This window comes from Phyllobates terribilis, unplaced genomic scaffold (genome assembly GCF_046119375.1).
Source record: "Phyllobates terribilis strain yellow unplaced genomic scaffold, ASM4611937v1 Scaffold_11__3_contigs__length_659146591, whole genome shotgun sequence".
NCBI lineage: Eukaryota > Metazoa > Chordata > Amphibia > Anura > Dendrobatidae > Phyllobates > Phyllobates terribilis.
In genome coordinates this window covers 468,537,218-468,559,419 of record NW_027362771.1, presented here as the reverse complement: position 1 = coordinate 468,559,419, position 22,202 = coordinate 468,537,218, and positions in this window count along the sequence as shown.

The window sequence follows — 22,202 nt, the reverse complement described above, 5'->3', positions numbered from 1 at the left end:
TGCTTTACATTTATATATAATTATGGTAGGGTATGAGATATATTTTTGTCTTGCTTCTTTTTTGCTAGTGTGAACATGCCTCTGTTTCTTGTATGTCTGCCATCTTAGACCTCAGTTCACATTGTCTGGTTTTTTGACTTGTTTGCATTCTGTGCAATTTAAGGGTGTGGCATGCCCTTTGTTGAGCTGATTGGTATATATGTAGCTTACCACGGGCCTAGGTGGTCTGGAGTTGGGACCCGGTCCTATTTGTCTACCCTTTTATATGCATTACTTCAACTCTGATATACAGTAAGGTTTTTAATATAGGCAGTATAGGTACCGTCCCAATTTAGGGTCACCTTGCCGCTGGTGGGATGGCTTGTATACTTTTTTTGATCAAAAATAGTTCACTAAGTACCCTATATTTATTATGCAATTTTGCTTTACATTTATATATAATTATGGTAGGGTATGAGATATATTTTTGTCTTGCTTCTTTTTTGCTAGTGTGAACATGCCTCTGTTTCTTGTATGTCTGCCATCTTAGACCTCAGTTCACATTGTCTGGTTTTTTGACTTGTTTGCATTCTGTGCAATTTAAGGGTGTGGCATGCCCTTTGTTGAGCTGATTGGTATATATGTAGCTTACCACGGGCCTAGGTGGTCTGGAGTTGGGACCCGGTCCTATTTGTCTACCCTTTTATATGCATTACTTCAACTCTGATATACAGTAAGGTTTTTAATATAGGCAGTATAGGTACCGTCCCAATTTAGGGTCACCTTGCCGCTGGTGGGACGGCTTGTATACTTTTTTTGATCAAAAATAGTTCACTAAGTACCCTATATTTATTATGCAATTTTGCTTTACATTTATATATAATTATGGTAGGGTATGAGATATATTTTTGTCTTGCTTCTTTTTTGCTAGTGTGAACATGCCTCTGTTTCTTGTATGTCTGCCATCTTAGACCTCAGTTCACATTGTCTGGTTTTTTGACTTGTTTGCATTCTGTGCAATTTAAGGGTGTGGCATGCCCTTTGTTGAGCTGATTGGTATATATGTAGCTTACCACGGGCCTAGGTGGTCTGGAGTTGGGACCCGGTCCTATTTGTCTACCCTTTTATATGCATTACTTCAACTCTGATATACAGTAAGGTTTTTAATATAGGCAGTATAGGTACCGTCCCAATTTAGGGTCACCTTGCCGCTGGTGGGACGGCTTGTATACTTTTTTTGATCAAAAATAGTTCACTAAGTACCCTATATTTATTATGCAATTTTGCTTTACATTTATATATAATTATGGTAGGGTATGAGATATATTTTTGTCTTGCTTCTTTTTTGCTATTGTGAACATGCCTCTGTTTCTTGTATGTCTGCCATCTTAGACCTCAGTTCACATTGTCTGGTTTTTTGACTTGTTTGCATTCTGTGCAATTTAAGGGTGTGGCATGCCCTTTGTTGAGCTGATTGGTATATATGTAGCTTACCACGGGCCTAGGTGGTCTGGAGTTGGGACCCGGTCCTATTTGTCTACCCTTTTATATGCATTACTTCAACTCTGATATACAGTAAGGTTTTTAATATAGGCAGTATAGGTACCGTCCCAATTTAGGGTCACCTTGCCGCTGGTGGGACGGCTTGTATACTTTTTTTGATCAAAAATAGTTCACTAAGTACCCTATATTTATTATGCAATTTTGCTTTACATTTATATATAATTATGGTAGGGTATGAGATATATTTTTGTCTTGCTTCTTTTTTGCTAGTGTGAACATGCCTCTGTTTCTTGTATGTCTGCCATCTTAGACCTCAGTTCACATTGTCTGGTTTTTTGACTTGTTTGCATTCTGTGCAATTTAAGGGTGTGGCATGCCCTTTGTTGAGCTGATTGGTATATATGTAGCTTACCACGGGCCTAGGTGGTCTGGAGTTGGGACCCGGTCCTATTTGTCTACCCTTTTATATGCATTACTTCAACTCTGATATACAGTAAGGTTTTTAATATAGGCAGTATAGGTACCGTCCCAATTTAGGGTCACCTTGCCGCTGGTGGGATGGCTTGTATACTTTTTTTGATCAAAAATAGTTCACTAAGTACCCTATATTTATTATGCAATTTTGCTTTACATTTATATATAATTATGGTAGGGTATGAGATATATTTTTGTCTTGCTTCTTTTTTGCTAGTGTGAACATGCCTCTGTTTCTTGTATGTCTGCCATCTTAGACCTCAGTTCACATTGTCTGGTTTTTTGACTTGTTTGCATTCTGTGCAATTTAAGGGTGTGGCATGCCCTTTGTTGAGCTGATTGGTATATATGTAGCTTACCACGGGCCTAGGTGGTCTGGAGTTGGGACCCGGTCCTATTTGTCTACCCTTTTATATGCATTACTTCAACTCTGATATACAGTAAGGTTTTTAATATAGGCAGTATAGGTACCGTCCCAATTTAGGGTCACCTTGCCGCTGGTGGGACGGCTTGTATACTTTTTTTGATCAAAAATAGTTCACTAAGTACCCTATATTTATTATGCAATTTTGCTTTACATTTATATATAATTATGGTAGGGTATGAGATATATTTTTGTCTTGCTTCTTTTTTGCTAGTGTGAACATGCCTCTGTTTCTTGTATGTCTGCCATCTTAGACCTCAGTTCACATTGTCTGGTTTTTTGACTTGTTTGCATTCTGTGCAATTTAAGGGTGTGGCATGCCCTTTGTTGAGCTGATTGGTATATATGTAGCTTACCACGGGCCTAGGTGGTCTGGAGTTGGGACCCGGTCCTATTTGTCTACCCTTTTATATGCATTACTTCAACTCTGATATACAGTAAGGTTTTTAATATAGGCAGTATAGGTACCGTCCCAATTTAGGGTCACCTTGCCGCTGGTGGGACGGCTTGCATACTTTTTTTGATCAAAAATAGTTCACTAAGTACCCTATATTTATTATGCAATTTTGCTTTACATTTATATATAATTATGGTAGGGTATGAGATATATTTTTGTCTTGCTTCTTTTTTGCTAGTGTGAACATGCCTCTGTTTCTTGTATGTCTGCCATCTTAGACCTCAGTTCACATTGTCTGGTTTTTTGACTTGTTTGCATTCTGTGCAATTTAAGGGTGTGGCATGCCCTTTGTTGAGCTGATTGGTATATATGTAGCTTACCACGGGCCTAGGTGGTCTGGAGTTGGGACCCGGTCCTATTTGTCTACCCTTTTATTTGCATTACTTCAACTCTGATATACAGTAAGGTTTTTAATATAGGCAGTATAGGTACCGTCCCAATTTAGGGTCACCTTGCCGCTGGTGGGATGGCTTGTATACTTTTTTTGATCAAAAATAGTTCACTAAGTACCCTATATTTATTATGCAATTTTGCTTTACATTTATATATAATTATGGTAGGGTATGAGATATATTTTTGTCTTGCTTCTTTTTTGCTAGTGTGAACATGCCTCTGTTTCTTGTATGTCTGCCATCTTAGACCTCAGTTCACATTGTCTGGTTTTTTGACTTGTTTGCATTCTGTGCAATTTAAGGGTGTGGCATGCCCTTTGTTGAGCTGATTGGTATATATGTAGCTTACCACGGGCCTAGGTGGTCTGGAGTTGGGACCCGGTCCTATTTGTCTACCCTTTTATATGCATTACTTCAACTCTGATATACAGTAAGGTTTTTAATATAGGCAGTATAGGTACCGTCCCAATTTAGGGTCACCTTGCCTCTGGTGGGACGGCTTGTATACTTTTTTTGATCAAAAATAGTTCACTAAGTACCCTATATTTATTATGCAATTTTGCTTTACATTTATATATAATTATGGTAGGGTATGAGATATATTTTTGTCTTGCTTCTTTTTTGCTAGTGTGAACATGCCTCTGTTTCTTGTATGTCTGCCATCTTAGACCTCAGTTCACATTGTCTGGTTTTTTGACTTGTTTGCATTCTGTGCAATTTAAGGGTGTGGCATGCCCTTTGTTGAGCTGATTGGTATATATGTAGCTTACCACGGGCCTAGGTGGTCTGGAGTTGGGACCCGGTCCTATTTGTCTACCCTTTTATATGCATTACTTCAACTCTGATATACAGTAAGGTTTTTAATATAGGCAGTATAGGTACCGTCCCAATTTAGGGTCACCTTGCCGCTGGTGGGACGGCTTGTATACTTTTTTTGATCAAAAATAGTTCACTAAGTACCCTATATTTATTATGCAATTTTGCTTTACATTTATATATAATTATGGTAGGGTATGAGATATATTTTTGTCTTGCTTCTTTTTTGCTAGTGTGAACATGCCTCTGTTTCTTGTATGTCTGCCATCTTAGACCTCAGTTCACATTGTCTGGTTTTTTGACTTGTTTGCATTCTGTGCAATTTAAGGGTGTGGCATGCCCTTTGTTGAGCTGATTGGTATATATGTAGCTTACCACGGGCCTAGGTTGTCTGGAGTTGGGACCCGGTCCTATTTGTCTACCCTTTTATATGCATTACTTCAACTCTGATATACAGTAAGGTTTTTAATATAGGCAGTATAGGTACCGTCCCAATTTAGGGTCACCTTGCTGCTGGTGGGACGGCTTGTATACTTTTTTTGATCAAAAATAGTTCACTAAGTACCCTATATTTATTATGCAATTTTGCTTTACATTTATATATAATTATGGTAGGGTATGAGATATATTTTTGTCTTGCTTCTTTTTTGCTAGTGTGAACATGCCTCTGTTTCTTGTATGTCTGCCATCTTAGACCTCAGTTCACATTGTCTGGTTTTTTGACTTGTTTGCATTCTGTGCAATTTAAGGGTGTGGCATGCCCTTTGTTGAGCTGATTGGTATATATGTAGCTTACCACGGGCCTAGGTGGTCTGGAGTTGGGACCCGGTCCTATTTGTCTACCCTTTTATATGCATTACTTCAACTCTGATATACAGTAAGGTTTTTAATATAGGCAGTATAGGTACCGTCCCAATTTAGGGTCACCTTGCCGCTGGTGGGATGGCTTGTATACTTTTTTTGATCAAAAATAGTTCACTAAGTACCCTATATTTATTATGCAATTTTGCTTTACATTTATATATAATTATGGTAGGGTATGAGATATATTTTTGTCTTGCTTCTTTTTTGCTAGTGTGAACATGCCTCTGTTTCTTGTATGTCTGCCATCTTAGACCTCAGTTCACATTGTCTGGTTTTTTGACTTGTTTGCATTCTGTGCAATTTAAGGGTGTGGCATGCCCTTTGTTGAGCTGATTGGTATATATGTAGCTTACCACGGGCCTAGGTGGTCTGGAGTTGGGACCCGGTCCTATTTGTCTACCCTTTTATATGCATTACTTCAACTCTGATATACAGTAAGGTTTTTAATATAGGCAGTATAGGTACCGTCCCAATTTAGGGTCACCTTGCCGCTGGTGGGACGGCTTGTATACTTTTTTTGATCAAAAATAGTTCACTAAGTACCCTATATTTATTATGCAATTTTGCTTTACATTTATATATAATTATGGTAGGGTATGAGATATATTTTTGTCTTGCTTCTTTTTTGCTAGTGTGAACATGCCTCTGTTTCTTGTATGTCTGCCATCTTAGACCTCAGTTCACATTGTCTGGTTTTTTGACTTGTTTGCATTCTGTGCAATTTAAGGGTGTGGCATGCCCTTTGTTGAGCTGATTGGTATATATGTAGCTTACCACGGGCCTAGGTGGTCTGGAGTTGGGACCCGGTCCTATTTGTCTACCCTTTTATATGCATTACTTCAACTCTGATATACAGTAAGGTTTTTAATATAGGCAGTATAGGTACCGTCCCAATTTAGGGTCACCTTGCCGCTGGTGGGACGGCTTGTATACTTTTTTTGATCAAAAATAGTTCACTAAGTACCCTATATTTATTATGCAATTTTGCTTTACATTTATATATAATTATGGTAGGGTATGAGATATATTTTTGTCTTGCTTCTTTTTTGCTAGTGTGAACATGCCTCTGTTTCTTGTATGTCTGCCATCTTAGACCTCAGTTCACATTGTCTGGTTTTTTGACTTGTTTGCATTCTGTGCAATTTAAGGGTGTGGCATGCCCTTTGTTGAGCTGATTGGTATATATGTAGCTTACCACGGGCCTAGGTGGTCTGGAGTTGGGACCCGGTCCTATTTGTCTACCCTTTTATATGCATTACTTCAACTCTGATATACAGTAAGGTTTTTAATATAGGCAGTATAGGTACCGTCCCAATTTAGGGTCACCTTGCCGCTGGTGGGACGGCTTGTATACTTTTTTTGATCAAAAATAGTTCACTAAGTACCCTATATTTATTATGCAATTTTGCTTTACATTTATATATAATTATGGTAGGGTATGAGATATATTTTTGTCTTGCTTCTTTTTTGCTAGTGTGAACATGCCTCTGTTTCTTGTATGTCTGCCATCTTAGACCTCAGTTCACATTGTCTGGTTTTTTAACCTACACCAGGTTGCAAATTCAATATAAATTTTTTCTGCATCTAGCTCTGAAAAAATATTTCGGCTTGTAGCAGTGTGTGGGACTTGTTCAATTAGTCCAACTTTACTAACTTCCACCAAGTGGCAAATTCAATATAATTTTTATCTGCATCTAGCTCTGAAAAAATATTTCGGCTTCTAGCAGTGTGTGGGACTTGTTCTATTAGTCCATCTATACTAACTAGTGTTGAGCCACCCCCGTAGTGTTCGAGTTCGGTTCGGTTCGTCGAACACCTTCGAACACCGTTAAAACCAATGGCAGGCAAACAAAAACACATAGAAACACATAGGAAACACCTTCAACGATGTCCAAAAGCTGACAAACTGCTCAGAAGACATAACTAACACATGGAAAAGTGACAAGTAAGTATAGTCATGCGAAAAGAAAAGAGGTGGAGGAGTAAAAGGAGGGGGAGACACAGATATAGGCATGTCATGCCCTTCTAAAATCCAAAAAGTGAGAAGCCGACACGGCCAATCCGCTCCTACCCGTGCCACCTCCGTGTCGCCGGGTTGGGGCCAGAGCCACGGTGAACCCTGAATGCCAGCCCCCCTCTCCCAATACTGGTGCCTGTCCACTGGTGGGTCGAGCGAGCCCCCCTGTGGTGGAGGCAACTCTAAGCTTTTTAATTTAAATTGTCTCTCTAATTTGAATGAATACACTTTAAATCCATTTACAAGGATCTATTGGAGGGCAAGTCTCATGCCAGCAGCCGCGTAATTCCAGCTCCAGTAGCGTCCACTAAAGCTGCTGCAGTTAAAAAGCTTTTATAAGGATCGAGCTCGGCTGTCCACCGCAAGGCATCCTACTGCCAGTCTCAGCCCCTATGCCTTGTGGTGCCTAATGATGCTCTTCACTGAGTATCCTGTGGTCCCGAAGCATTTCCTTTGAAAAAATTAAGTGTCCAAACTACTACTTGCTTAACAGCCGGGATAATCCACTGACTAGCAGACACTGCTACTAGGCACAAAGTATTTCCTGGGCTAGATGCAGTTAAAAATTTTTAATTAGATACTCTAGTTGGATGCTGAGAAAGCATTCCATAGAGTCTCCTGGCACGCCATATATTATTCTCTTAAAAAGTTTGGGGTAGGGGTCTAGGGGACCCTTTTATAGCCAAAATTACGGCCCTGTATCGCAATACGTCACCTAGGCTGAAGATAAATGGAACTGTAGCACCCTGAGGTCTCGGTTGCTACAGAGGTATTGCACCTCACCCAGAGGTGTGATATCTCACTCTCAGGTAAGGATGGAGTGTGGATCAGGACCCGACACCTGCATGCATTACACCACATTGCCGTGGGGCAGTGCGACCAATATGCCCCTGAGATGGGCACGACAGTCCCTGTCCCTGGCTGGAGTGGGGGGAGGGAACACTGAGGAAGGGGAACCCTGTAGTGCAGGAGCAGGGAGGAAGCAGTTCCTGGGTGCATTGAGAAGGGAGTATAAAAGGTGGGCACCATCTTAGTTCAGTGCAGAGAAGTCTGAGCAGAAGTGACAGGGAGCAGGGGCTCTGCTTGAGCTCTGCTACGAAGGCGGGCCTAGTAACAGAAGCCCAGGCCTGGAAGAGGGAGAAGGAAGAAAGAAGAGCGGAGAAGGCTCCAGGAACGAGGAACGAAGGGATCCCAGGGGTGCGGACGGGCGAGTCGCCACCGCACGCCCGAATCCACCTGCGTGGAGGGGTCAGCCCAAAGGGGGAGACCGGTCCCCGAAACTAGTGGAGGCGGGAAACGACCCTCAGCTAGAAACCGGAGGCTGTGACATTTTATGTGGCGCAGCCCCTCGCTACACCCGCTAGGAAGGCACCACATAGGGTCAGGGAAACTTGCGCCAAGTTTACCAATAGGAGGCCCAAGGCAGCCGGACAGAAGGGTTTGTAATAAAGGCCAGACAAAGGACACACAAAGGGGGTCCTGTGAAGCGCTCCAAAGTTATCTGGGAGTTGTCTGAGCCCCTCACCTGGTGAGCACAGTACGACGTGGGCAGCCGTTACCTGCAGACGTGGTCTGGATAACAAGAACTGTGAGTAAAGGCCCTGGACTGCATCACTGACTCCGTGTCTTTACTGCTGCTGCCCTGCACCATCACCCCCATCCTCCGCATACACTGCCCTGAGGCAATACTCCTCCCGTGGGGAGTTATGCTGCGCTCTGCTGCACCCACAACACCAGCCTCAGCGGTCTGCCCTGCAGCGGCGGTTCACTCTGACCACAATCCACGGGTGGCATAGTCGAACATTTAAACATCAAAACCACATAAATAGTTCCGCCACTGGTTTGACCGCCCTGAGCCACGGAACCGGGTCGCCGCCACGGAGACTACAACCACCAGCATCCACCAAAAAGGGTCCGGCTCCGGGTGTCCCAAGGCCCAGGGGGCGTGTCAGAACATTTTCATCACCTTTCATAATCACCAATGGGACAAGGCAGGGATGTCCTCTGTCCCCTCTCTTATACATCCTAGTGACGGAGCACCTGCCTCATCAATTCGCCATAACCCCAATATTAGGTGGATTGAGGTGGGAGGCACCGAGTACAAGTGCTCTCTATTTGCTGATGATGTCCTAGTATATATCACTCAATCACATATATCCATCCCTGCTGTTATGGCTGAAATAGATCACTTTGTTACATGGTCAAATTTTAAAATCAATGCAGCGAAGTCTGAGGCCCTCGATGTCTCCCTCCCCAAATCCATACAGGATTCCATCCAGTCCAACTTTCCCTTTGCCTGGCCCTCACATGGTATCAAATACTTAGGAATTCCTATTCATAGAGACCTCTCCCATCTATGTTAACTTAATTTTGGGCCCTTTATTGAACAACTCCATACAGACCACGGTTGGCAAGTTAGAACTGTAAGATTCACTACGTGAACCACTGGTGTTTTGTGGAAAAGCACATGTACACTGTGTTCCAAATTATTATGCAAAAAGTGTTTAGGAGTGATAAGGTAAGAATTTGTTTGCTTGTCAGTTAAACTCATTGATGGTGATGTGTGTCAGGGCTCTTTATAGCACTGTAAGCAATTGCAGACACCTGTGCTAATTAGTTTGGCAGGTGTGTCCAATGAAAGGCAAGACTACTTAAGAAGGCTGTCCCACATTATTAAGCAGCCTACATTTTCTGCCAAAATGGGAAAGAAAAAGGATGTGTCGGCTGCTGAGAAGCAACAAATTGTGGAGTGTTTAGGTCAAGGCATGACTACAATCAACATTGTGCGATGATCAGGATGAAATGTCTTGGCAATCAAGAAGTATGTAGCTGATTCACAGTACACACGTGTGCGTGCTGATAAGGGCAAATTGAGGATTCTTTCTTACAGGCAATTACGTCAGGTTAAAAGAGCAGCGGCAAAAAAGCCTTGTCATAGCAGCAGACAAGTTTTTGAAGCTGCTGTTGCCTCCGACGTCCCCCGAACAACAAGATGCAGGGTATTCAGAGGTTTGCAGCTGTGCAAACGCCATCCTGTCGACCTCCTCTATCCACTTCACACAAGCAGAAACGGCTCCAGTGGGCCAAACATTACATGAAGACTGATTTCAAAACTGTTTTGTTCACGGGTGAGTGCCGTGCAACGCTCAATGGTCCAGATGGATGGAGTGGAGGATGGCTGGTTGATGGACACCCCACGCAAACACGGCTACAGCGCCAACAAGGAGGAGGTGGAGTAATGTTTTGGGCTGGAATCATGGAGAGAGAGATTGTCGGCCCCTTTAGGATCCCTGAAGGGGTAAATATGAACTCCATAATGTATGTGGAGTTTCTCAAACAGCACTTCCTGCCATGGTTCAAGAAGAAGAACCGTGTATTCCACAGCAAGATCATTTTTATGCATGATAATGCACCGTCTCATGCTGCACATAAAACATCTGCATCTCTGGCTGATATGGGCATAAAAGGGGAAAAACTTATGGTGTGACCCCCATGTTCCCTGACCTCTACCCCATTCAGAACCTCTGGAGCATCATCAAAAGGAGTGTCTATGATGGCGGGAGGCAGTTCACATCTAAGCAACAGCTCTGGGAGGGTATTCTGTCCTCATGCAAAACAATTGAAGCAGAAACCATCCAAAACCTGACAAATTCAATGGACGAGAGAGTTCAGAAGCTCCTTTCGAACAAGGGGTCCTATGTGCAAATGTAACATCACCTAGAATAAAGTTTTGAGTTGAAAACTTTTTGATTTCAGTTTCTAATAACCTGCTAATGCTTATAATTTCACAAATGACCATTTTTTTTGGTCTTTATTAAAATGAAAAGGTTGATCGAAGAGTGTGGGGGATCTAAGAGTGTGTTAACCCAGTAGTCAGGATTACTTCGAATTCTGACAATCTGAGGGTCATGTTGCAGGTAGTGAAGCAAGAAGGCACTTATGTGTCTTGCGCATCTCGGAGCCCCAAAATTATTTTCCGGGCTAGATGCAGCTAAAAATTATTATTAATTTTAAATCTGGTGGAGCTTAGTATAGATGGCCTAATAGAATGAGTACTGCACACTGCTTCAAAGCCCAAATAATTTTCCAGCCAAGATACAGATAATCATGATTAGTAATTTGAAAGCTTAAAATGGTTGGTGAGTTGATTTTAACCAATCATCAAGCTTTTACTCTCCCCAGGATGACACAGGGGTAGAAAAGTCGTTTCGGATCCATGATTAGTGTTGAGCCACCCCCGTAGTGTTCGAGTTCGGTTCGGTTCGTCGAACACCCGTGTGTTCGCCGAACTGTTCGTCGAACTGTTCGTCGAACACCTTCGAACACCGTTAAAACCAATGGCAGGCAAACAAAAACACATAGAAACACATAGAAAACACCTTCAAAGGTGTCCAAAAGCTGACAAACTGCTCAGAAGACACAACTAACACATGGAAAAGTGACAAGTACATATAGTCATGCGAAAAGAAAAGAGGTGGAGGAGTAAAAGGAGGGGGAGACACAGATATAGGCATGTCATGCCCTTCTAAAATCCAAAAAGTGAGAAGCCGAGACGGCCAGTCCGCTCCTGCCCGTGCCACCTCCGTGTCGCCGGGTTTGTGCCAGAGCCGCGGTGAACCCTGACGGCCAGCCCCCCTCTCCCAATACTGGTGCCTGTCCGCTGGTGGGTCGAGAGAGCCCCCCTGTGGTGGAGGCAGCTCTAAGCTTTTTAATTTAAATTGTCCCTCTAATTTAAATGAATACACTTTAAATCCATTTACAAGGATCTATTGGAGGGCAAGTCTCATGCCAGCAGCCGCGTAATTCCAGCTCCAGTAGCGTCCACTAAAGCTGCTGCAGTTAAAAAGCTTTTATAAGGATCGAGCTCGGCTGTCCACCGCAAGGCATCCTAGTGCCAGTCCCAGCCCCTATGCCTTGGGGTGCCTCCTGATGCTCTTCACTAAGTATCCCGTGGTCCCGAAGCATTTCCTTTGAAAAAATTAAGTGTCCAAACTACAGGTGGTGTAGCTTGCTTAACAGCCGGGATAATCCGCTGACTAGCAGACACTGCTACTAAGCACAAAGTATTTCCTGGGCTAGATGCAGTTAAAAATTTGTAAGTAGATACTCTCGTTGGATGCTGAGAAAGCATTCCATAGAGTCTCCTGGCACGCCATATATGATTCTCTTAAAAAGCTTGGGGTAGGGGTCTAGGGGACCCTTTTATAGCCAAAATCACGGCCCTGTATCACAATACGTCACCTAGGCTGAAGATAAATGGAACTGTAGCACCGAGGGCTCGGTTGCTACAGACGTATTGCACCTCACCCAGAGGTGTGATATCTCACTCTCAGATAAGGATGGAGCGTGGATCAGGACCCGACACCTGCATGCATTACACCACATTGCCGTGGGGCAGGGCGACCAATATGCCCCTGAGATGGGCACGACAGTCCCTGTCCCTGGCTGGAGTGGGGGGAGGGAACACTGAGGAAGGGGAACCCTGCAGTGCAGGAGCAGGGAGGAAGCAGTTGATGGGTGCATTGAGAAGGGAGTATAAAAGGTGGGCACCATCTTAGTTCAGTGCAGAGAAGTCTGAGCAGAAGTGGCAGGGAGCAGGGGCTCTGCATGAGCTCTGCTCCGGAGGTGGGCCTAGTAACAGAGGCCCAGGACTGCAAGAGGGAGAAGGAAGGAAGAGGAGCGGAGAAGGCTCCAGGAAAGAGGAATGAAGGGATCCCAGGGGTGCGGACGGGCGAGTCGCCACCGCACGCCCGAATCCACCTGCGTGGAGGGGTCAGGCCAAAGGGGGAGACCGGTTCCCGAACTAGTGGAGGCAGGAAACGACCCTCAGCTAGAAACCGGAGGCTCTGACATTTTATGTGGCGCAGCCCCTTGCTCCACCCGCTAGGAAGGCACCACATAGGGTCAGGGAAACTGGCGCCAAGTTTACCAAGAGGAGGCCCGAGGCAGCCGGACAGAAGTGTTGGTAAGAAAGGCCAGACAAAGGACACACAAAGGGGGTCCTGTGAAGCGCTCCAAAGTTATCTGGGAGTTGTCTGAGCCCCTCACCTGGTGAGCACAGTACGACGTGGCCAGCCGTTACCTGCAGACGTGGTCTGGATAATAAGAACTGTGAGTAAATGCCCTGAACTGCATCACTGACTCCGTGTCGTTACTGCTGCTGCCCTGCACCATCACCCCCATCCTCCGCATACACTGCCCTGAGGCTATACTCCTCCCGTGGGGAGTTATGCTACGCTCTGCTGCACCCACAACACCAGCCTTAGCGGTCTGCCCTGTAGCGGCGGTTCACTCTGACCGCAATCCACGGGTGGCGTAGTCAGACATTTAAACATCAAAACCACATAAATAGTTCCGCCACTGGTTTGACCGCCCTGAGCCACGGAACCGGATCGCCGCCACGAAGACTACAACCACCAGCATCCACCAAAAAGGGTCCGGCTCCGGGTGTCCCAAGGCCCAGGGGGTGCGTCAGAACATTTTCATCACCTTTCACAATCACCAATGGGACAAGGCAGGGATGTCCTCTGTCCCCTCTCTTATACATCCTAGTGACGGAGCACCTGCTCTCATCAATTCGCCATAACCCCAATATTAGGTGGATTGAGGTGGGAGGCACCGAGTACAAGTGCTCTCTATTTGCTGATGATGTCCTAGTATATATCACTCAATCACATATATCCATCCCTGCTGTTATGGCTGAAATAGATCACTTTGTTACATGGTAAAATTTTAAAATCAATGCAGCGAAGTCTGAGGCCCTCGATGTCTCCCTCCCTAAATCCATATAGGATTCCATCCAGTCCAACTTTCCCTTTGCCTGGCCCTCACAGGGTATCAAATACTTAGGATTTCCTATTCATAGAGACCTCTCCCATCTATGTTATCTTAATTTTGGGCCCTTTATTGAACAATTCCATACAGACCACGGTTGGCAAGTTAGAACTGTAAGATTCACTACGTGAACCACTGGTGTTTTGTGGAAAAGCACATGTACACCGCGTTCCAAATTATTATGCAAAAAGTGTTTAGGAGTGATAAGGGAAGAATTTGTTTGTTTGTCAGTTAAACTTATTGATGGTGATGTGTGTCAGGGCTCTTTATATCACTGTAAGCAATTGCAGACACCTGTGCTAATTAGTTTGGCAGGTGTGTCCAATGAAAGGCAAGACTACTTAAGAAGGCTCTCTCACATTATTAAGCAGCCTACATTTTCTGCCAAAATGGGAAAGAAAAAGGATGTGTCGGCTGCTGAGAAGCAACAAATTGTGGAGTGTTTAGGTCAAGGCATGACTACAATCAACATTGTGCGATGATCAGGATGAAGTGTCTTGGCAATCAAGAAGTATGTAGCTGATTCACAGTACACACGTGTGCGTGCTGATAAGGGCAAATTGAGGACTCTTTCCTACAGGCAATTACGTCAGGTTGAAACAGCAGCGGCAAAAAAGCCTTGTCATAGCAGCAGACAAGTTTTTGAAGCTGCTTGTGCCTCCAACGTCCCCCGAACAACAAGATGCAGGGTCCTTCAGAGGTTTGCAGCTGTGCATATGCCATCCTGTCGACCTCCTCTATCCACTTCACACAAGCAGAAACGGCTCCAGTGGGCCAAACATTACATGAAGACTGATTTCAAAACTGTTTTGTTCACGGATGAGTGCCGTGCAGCGCTCGATGGTCCAGATGAATGGAGTGGAGGATGGCTGGTTGATGGACACCCCACGCAAACACGGCTACAGCGCCAACAAGGAGGAGGTGGAGTAATGTTTTGGGCTGGAATCATGGGGAGAGAGATTATCGGCCCCTTTAGGATCCCTGAAGGCGCTAAAGATGAACTCCATAATGTATGTGGATTTTCTCAAACAGCACTTCCTGCCATGGTTCAAGAAGAAGAACCGTGTATTTCACAGCAAGATCATTTTTCTGCATGATAATGCACCATCTCATGCTGCACATAAAACATCTGCATCTCTGGCTGATATGGGCATAAAAGGGGACAAACTTATGGTGTGACCCCCATGCTCCCCTGACCTCTACCCCATTCAGAACCTTTGGAGCATCATTAAAAGGAGTGTCTATGATGGCGGGAGGCAGTTCACATCTAAGCAACAGCTCTGGGAGGGTATTCTGTCCTCATGCAAAACAATTGAAGCAGAAACCATCCAAAACCTGACAAATTCAATGAACGAGAGAGTTCAGAAGCTCCTTTCGAACAAGGGGTCCTATGTGAAAATGTAACATCACCTAGAATAAAGTTTTGAGTTGAAAACTGTTTGATTTCAGTTTCTAACAACCTGCTAATGCTTATAATTTCAAAAATGACCATTTTTTTGGTCTTTATTAAAATGAAAAGGTTGATCGAAAAGTTTGGGGGATCTAAGAGTGTGGCAACCCAGTAGTCATGATTACTTCGAATTCTGACAATATGAGGGTCATGCTGCAGGTAGTGCAGCAAGAAGGCACTTATGTGTCTTGCGCATCTCGGAGCCCCAAAATTATTTTCCGGGCTAGATGCAGCTAAAAATTATTTTTAATTTTAAATCTGGTGAAGCTTATTATAGATGGCCTAATAGGATCAGTGCTGCACACTGCTACAAAGCCCAAATTATTTTCCAGTCAAGATACAGATAAACATGATTAGTAATTTGAAAGCTTAAAACGGTTGGTAGGGTGATTTTAACCAATCATCAAGCTTTTACTCTCCACAGGATGACACAGGGGTAGAAAAGTCGTTTCGGATCCATGATTTGTTCATCTTTATGAACGTGAGTCTGTCTACATTATCAGTGGAGAGCCGCGTGCGCTTATCTGTCAGCACACCACCAGCAGCGCTGAACACACGTTCAGACAGAACGCTGGCTGCGGGGCATGACAAGATCTCCAAGGCGTAAGTGGCTAGCTCCGGCCATTTATCCAGATTGGAAGCCCAAAAAGAGCAAGGGTCCAGTGACACAGTCGTGGCTTCAATGTTTACTTGGAGATACTCCTGTACCATCGTCTCTAGGCGTTGACTATGTGTCAGACTTCTTGTCTCCTGTGGCCTTGCAAAGGATGGGCTAAAAAAGTGGTGAAATGATTCCGCAAAATTGATGTTACCAGCAGATACTGTGGTTCTGTTACGGTTTGAGTGCTGAACACTTGACGGTCCCACGGTTGGCAAGTTGGAACTGTGAGATTCACTACGTGCACCACTGGTATTTTGTGGAAAAGCACATGTAAGATTCTGCAACAGTCTCTGCTGATACTCCTGCATGCGTGCATCCCTTTCTATGGCAGGAATAATTTCTGCAAATTTACTTTTGTACCGGGGATCTAACAGTGTGGCAACCCAGTAGTCAGGATTATTTCTAATTCTCACAATTCGAGGGTCATGTTGCAGGTAGTGCAGCAAGAAGGCACTCATGTGTGTTGCGCATCCAGGAGCACCAAGTCCCTGTTGTGTTGGTGGCGAGGTAGCAATCATGCTTCCTTCCTCTGTCCTCTTCCCCCAACCTCGCACAACAGAAATGTGATCAAGGTCTCCCTCATCTGATGAGTCTTCCATCAGTTCGTCCTCCACTTCTTCCTGGGCTCCTGCACCTTCCTCACTAGTTTGGCTGCTACCATGCGCCCTGGTAAAATCATCTCCCCCACCCTCACATGCCTGCCGCCTTGGTGCTGCCGACCGTCTGGACCTTGCAGATGTTAGCCCTTCCGCATACAACTCCTCCTCCTCTACTTCCTCCACCTCCTCTTGTGCCACCACCTGACTCCGAATTCTGTTTAACATGTGCTCCAGCATGTAAATCACCGGAATAGTCATGCTGATAATGGCATCGTCAGCACTAAACATCTTCGTCGCCATTTCAAAACTGTGCAGAAGGGTGCATAGGTCCCTGATCTGAGACCACTCCTCCAGCGTGATTTGCCCCACCTCTGAATCTCGTTGGCCCAGGCTATACGTCAGAACGTATTGCACGAGGGCTTGTCGGTGCTGCCACAGTCGCTGCAACATGTGCAGAGTTGAATTCCACCGGGTAGGCACATCGCATTTTAGCCGGTGAAGTGGCAGGCCCAACGACTTCTGTAGAGATGTAAGTCGCTGAGCTGCGGGATGCGAACGGCGGAAGTGAGCACACAGCGACCGTGCCCTCTGCAGAAGGCCATCTAGTCTGGGATAGTGGGCTAAAAATTGCTGGACAACCAGGTTCAACACGTGAGCCATACAAGGCACGTGTGTGACATTGCCCCGGCGAAGGGCCGCACCCAGGTTTGCAGCATTGTCGCACACGGCCTTCCCTGGTTTCAGGTCCAGTGGAGACAACCATTCATGAAATTGGTTCTCCAGAGCTGACCACAACTCCTCAGCTGTGTGACTCACATTTCCTAGACATTTCAATGTAAAAACCGCCTGATGACGTTGAGCCCTACTGCCAGCATAGTAAGGAGGTGTGCAGGATCCCTTCTGCGCAGTTAGAAAGCTTGTGGCATGACCAGACAGGCTTTGGGTGCAGGTGGAAGACCGAGAGGAGGTTGAGGAGGCAGAAGCAGTGGAGGAAAAATGACATAAAGAGGATTGACGCACAACTCGTGGGGACGGCAAGACTTGGACAGCAGCCCCTTGTCCTGCTGTCACCATAGTTACCCAGTGCCCAGTCAGCGACATGTAACGCCCCTGTCCATGCCTACTCGTCCAAGTGTCTGTGGTGAAATGCACCCTGTCACACACAGAGTTTCTCAAAGAAGCGGTGATGTTGTGTGCGACATGCTGGTGGAGCGCAGGCACACCCTTCTTTGAGAAGTAGTGCCGACTGGGCATCTGTTACTGGGGCACTGCGACGGACATAAGGTCTCGAAAATCCTCTGTGTCCACCAGGCGGAAAGGCAGCATTTCTGTAGCCAAGAGCTTGCAGATGGTGAAATTCAACCTCTTAGCTTTCTCATGGCTAGGAGGAAATGGTCTTTTACTTGTCCACATCTGAGGGACCGAGGGCTGGCTATTGTGCTTAGACGGGGTTGATAAGGGTGTCCCCGGCAAACTGACGGTCTGTGAGGAAGATGCAGGCGGACATGTTAGGTTGCCTTGATCCAAAGGTGGTGCTATCGATGTCGGACAGCGCTCAAGACCAGCTGGTGTTACCACCTCCAAAGAAAATGATGACCTGCCAATCACGCTGGCTGTTGCGGGTAAAGAGGTGGCAGGTCTGCGCCCCAAAACAGGTGTGACTGCTGTCCCCCCAGTCACAGAGGATGAATAGGCCGCGGATGCACAAGATATGGCAGACGGTGGTTGGCCCGGCCGGCTAGACCGCATTGTAGCACACTGAGCTTCCCACTGCAACTTATGCTTCATGTCCATGTGCCGGTTCATGCATGAAGTACTCAAACTATGTATTTTTTGGCCTCTACTTAGCTTTTGCTGACAAATGTTACAGATAACACGAGTTGGGTCATCTTTATCGATCTGAAAAAATGCCCAGGCTATGCAAGGCTTAGCACCCATGCGACCTGAAGAGCCACCACGACTTGTGGTGAGAGGCAGAGTTGTGTTTGAGGATGCAGTTGTTGACGTGCTTCCAGTACTACGTCTCTGTCCAGGAAGGCGCAACCTGACCTCGTCGTCACTAGCATCTTCCTCCACCTCCTCTGCTGACCTCATCTCTTGGCTGACTGTGGGTTGACAGTAAGTGGGATCTCCGACCTCATCATCATCACCCTGTGCGTTATCACACCCGTCGTCCTCAGAGCCAACCTGTTCCTGCCCTGACAAAAAACTAAAGTTGTCGCTCCAATCAGGTATTTGAGTCTTATCATCGTCTTCCTCATTGTCTCCACCAACAGGAGTTACAGTTTGGGAATGAGGGTCTACATTATGGTCAGAACCTTCTACGTCTGGTCCTGGATCCGACTCATAAAGATTCTGGGCATCAGTGCAGATCATTTCCTGGTCTGGATTCACAGAAGCGCTGGAGTCGAACTCTGATTCCCAGGCTATAGTATGAGTAAACAGCTCTGCAGACTCAACCATCTGTTCTACCTCATACTCAGACGGGCAGCTGGAGATTTGGGAGCTGTGAGGAAGCAAGTGCGATTTGGGTGACACCTTTGAGGACTGGAGTATTTGTGATGTTGAAGTTGATGTGGAGGAGAGCCCACTTAAAGGAGCACTTGATATCCGTTGAAGCACCTGCTGTTTTTGTGCCTCATCTGGAATTTGTAGCGATTGGCGTGGCCGTAAGAAAGGGATCTTATCACATTGTCCGCTAAAAGAAGTAGACATTTTAGTTTGGCTGGAAGATGGTCTTTCTTCTGCACCTACCCCACGGACACAACCTTTTTTCCCCTTCCCAACACGCCTATTCCCCTTTCCACCAGCAGCAGGCCTTTTTCCACTCATTTTGGTGGTTAACTAATTCACAACTCTGGAGTTGTTTGCACAAAAAAACAATGGATGGTAACCGAGCAGAGCTGAGTGGCCAAACTGTGGTATTAGGCCAAAACTATTGGCTGGGTTAGATGCAGAAAAAAATTATTTTTAATTTGCAACCTGATGGAGGTCAGTATAGATGGACTAATAGACCAAGTCCCACACACCGCTAGAAGCCCAAATATTTTTTCAGAGCTAGATGCAGAAAATTTTTTTATTCAATTTGCAACCTGATGGAGGTCAGTATAGATGGACTAATAGACCAAGTCCCACACACTGCTAGAAGCCCAAATATTTTTTCAGAGCTAGATGCAGAAAAAAATTATTTTTAATTTGCAACCTGATGGAGGTCAGTATAGATGGACTAATAGACCAAGTCCCACACACTGCTAGAAGCCCAAATATTTTTTCAGAGCTAGATGCAGAAAAAAATTATTTTTAATTTGCAACCTGATGGAGGTCAGTATAGATGGACTAATAGACCAAGTCCCACACACTGCTAGAAGCCCAAATATTTTTTCAGAGCTAGATGCAGAAAAAAATTATTTTTAATTTGCAACCTGATGGAGGTCAGTATAGATGGACTAATAGAACAAGTCCCACACGCTGCTAGAAGCCCAAATATTTTTTCAGAGATAAATGAAGAAAAAAATTATTTTTAATTTGCAACCTGATGGAGGTCAGTATAGATGGACTAATAGACCAAGTCCCACACACTGCTAGAAGCCCAAATATTTTTTCAGAGCTAGATGCAGAAAAAAATTATTTTTAATTTGCAACCTGATGGAGGTCAGTATAGATGGACTAATAGAACAAGTCCCACACGCTGCTAGAAGCCCAAATATTTTTTCAGAGATAAATGAAGAAAAAAATTATTTTTAATTTGCAACCTGATGGAGGTCAGTATAGATGGACTAATAGACCAAGTCCCACACACTGCTAGAAGCCCAAATATTTTTTCAGAGCTAGATGCAGAAAAAAATTATTTTTAATTTGCAACCTGATGGAGGTCAGTATAGATGGACTAATAGACCAAGTCCCACACACCGCTAGAAGCCCAAATATTTTTTCAGAGCTAGATGCAGAAAAAAATTATATTCAATTTGCAACCTGCTGGAGGTCAGTATAGAAGGACTAATAGAACAAGTCCCACACACTGCTAGAAGCCCAAATATTTTTTCAGAGCTAAATGAAGAAAAAAATTATTTTTAATTTGCAACCTGATGGAGGTCAGTATAGATGGACTAATAGACCAAGTCCCACACACTGCTAGAAGCCCAAATATTTTTTCAGAGCTAGATGCAGAAAAAAATTATTTTTAATTTGCAACCTGATGGAGGTCAGTATAGATGGACTAATAGAACAAGTCCCACACGCTGCTAGAAGCCCAAATATTTTTTCAGAGATAAATGAAGAAAAAAATTATTTTTAATTTGCAACCTGATGGAGGTCAGTATAGATGGACTAATAGACCAAGTCCCACACACTGCTAGAAGCCCAAATATTTTTTCAGAGCTAGATGCAGAAAAAAATTATTTTTAATTTGCAACCTGATGGAGGTCAGTATAGATGGACTAATAGAACAAGTCCCACACGCTGCTAGAAGCCCAAATATTTTTTCAGAGATAAATGAAGAAAAAAATTATTTTTAATTTGCAACCTGATGGAGGTCAGTATAGATGGACTAATAGACCAAGTCCCACACACTGCTAGAAGCCCAAATATTTTTTCAGAGCTAGATGCAGAAAAAAATTATTTTTAATTTGCAACCTGATGGAGGTCAGTATAGATGGACTAATAGACCAAGTCCCACACACCGCTAGAAGCCCAAATATTTTTTCAGAGCTAGCTGCAGAAAAAAATTATATTCAATTTGCAACCTGCTGGAGGTCAGTATAGAAGGACTAATAGAACAAGTCCCACACACTGCTAGAAGCCCAAATATTTTTTCAGAGCTAAATGAAGAAAAAAATTATTTTTAATTTGCAACCTGATGGAGGTCAGTATAGATGGACTAATAGACCAAGTCCCATACACTGCTAGAAGCCCAAATATTTTTTCAGAGCTAGATGCAGAAAAAAATTATTTTTAATTTGCAACCTGATGGAGGTCAGTATAGAAGGACTAATAGACCAAGTCCCACACACCGCTAGAAGCCCAAATATTTTTTCAGAGCTAGATGCAGAAAATTTTTTTATTCAATTTGCAACCTGATGGAGGTCAGTATAGATGGACAAATAGACCAAGTCCCACACACTGCTAGAAGCCCAAATATTTTTTCAGAGCTAGATGCAGAAAAAAATTATTTTTAATTTGCAACCTGATGGAGGTCAGTATAGATGGACTAATAGACCAAGTCCCACACACTGCTAGAAGCCCAAATATTTTTTCAGAGCTAGATGCAGAAAAAAAATATTTTTAATTTGCAACCTGATGGAGGTCAGTATAGATGGACTAATAGAACAAGTCCCACACGCTGCTAGAAGCCCAAATATTTTTTCAGAGATAAATGAAGAAAAAAATTATTTTTAATTTGCAACCTGATGGAGGTCAGTATAGATGGACTAATAGACCAAGTCCCACACACTGCTAGAAGCCCAAATATTTTTTCAGAGCTAGATGCAGAAAAAAATTATTTTTAATTTGCAACCTGATGGAGGTCAGTATAGATGGACTAATAGACCAAGTCCCACACACTGCTAGAAGCCCAAATATTTTTTCAGAGCTAGATGCAGAAAAAAATTATTTTTAATTTGCAACCTGATGGAGGTCAGTATAGATGGACTAATAGAACAAGTCCCACACGCTGCTAGAAGCCCAAATATTGTTTCAGAGATAAATGAAGAAAAAAATTATTTTTAATTTGCAAC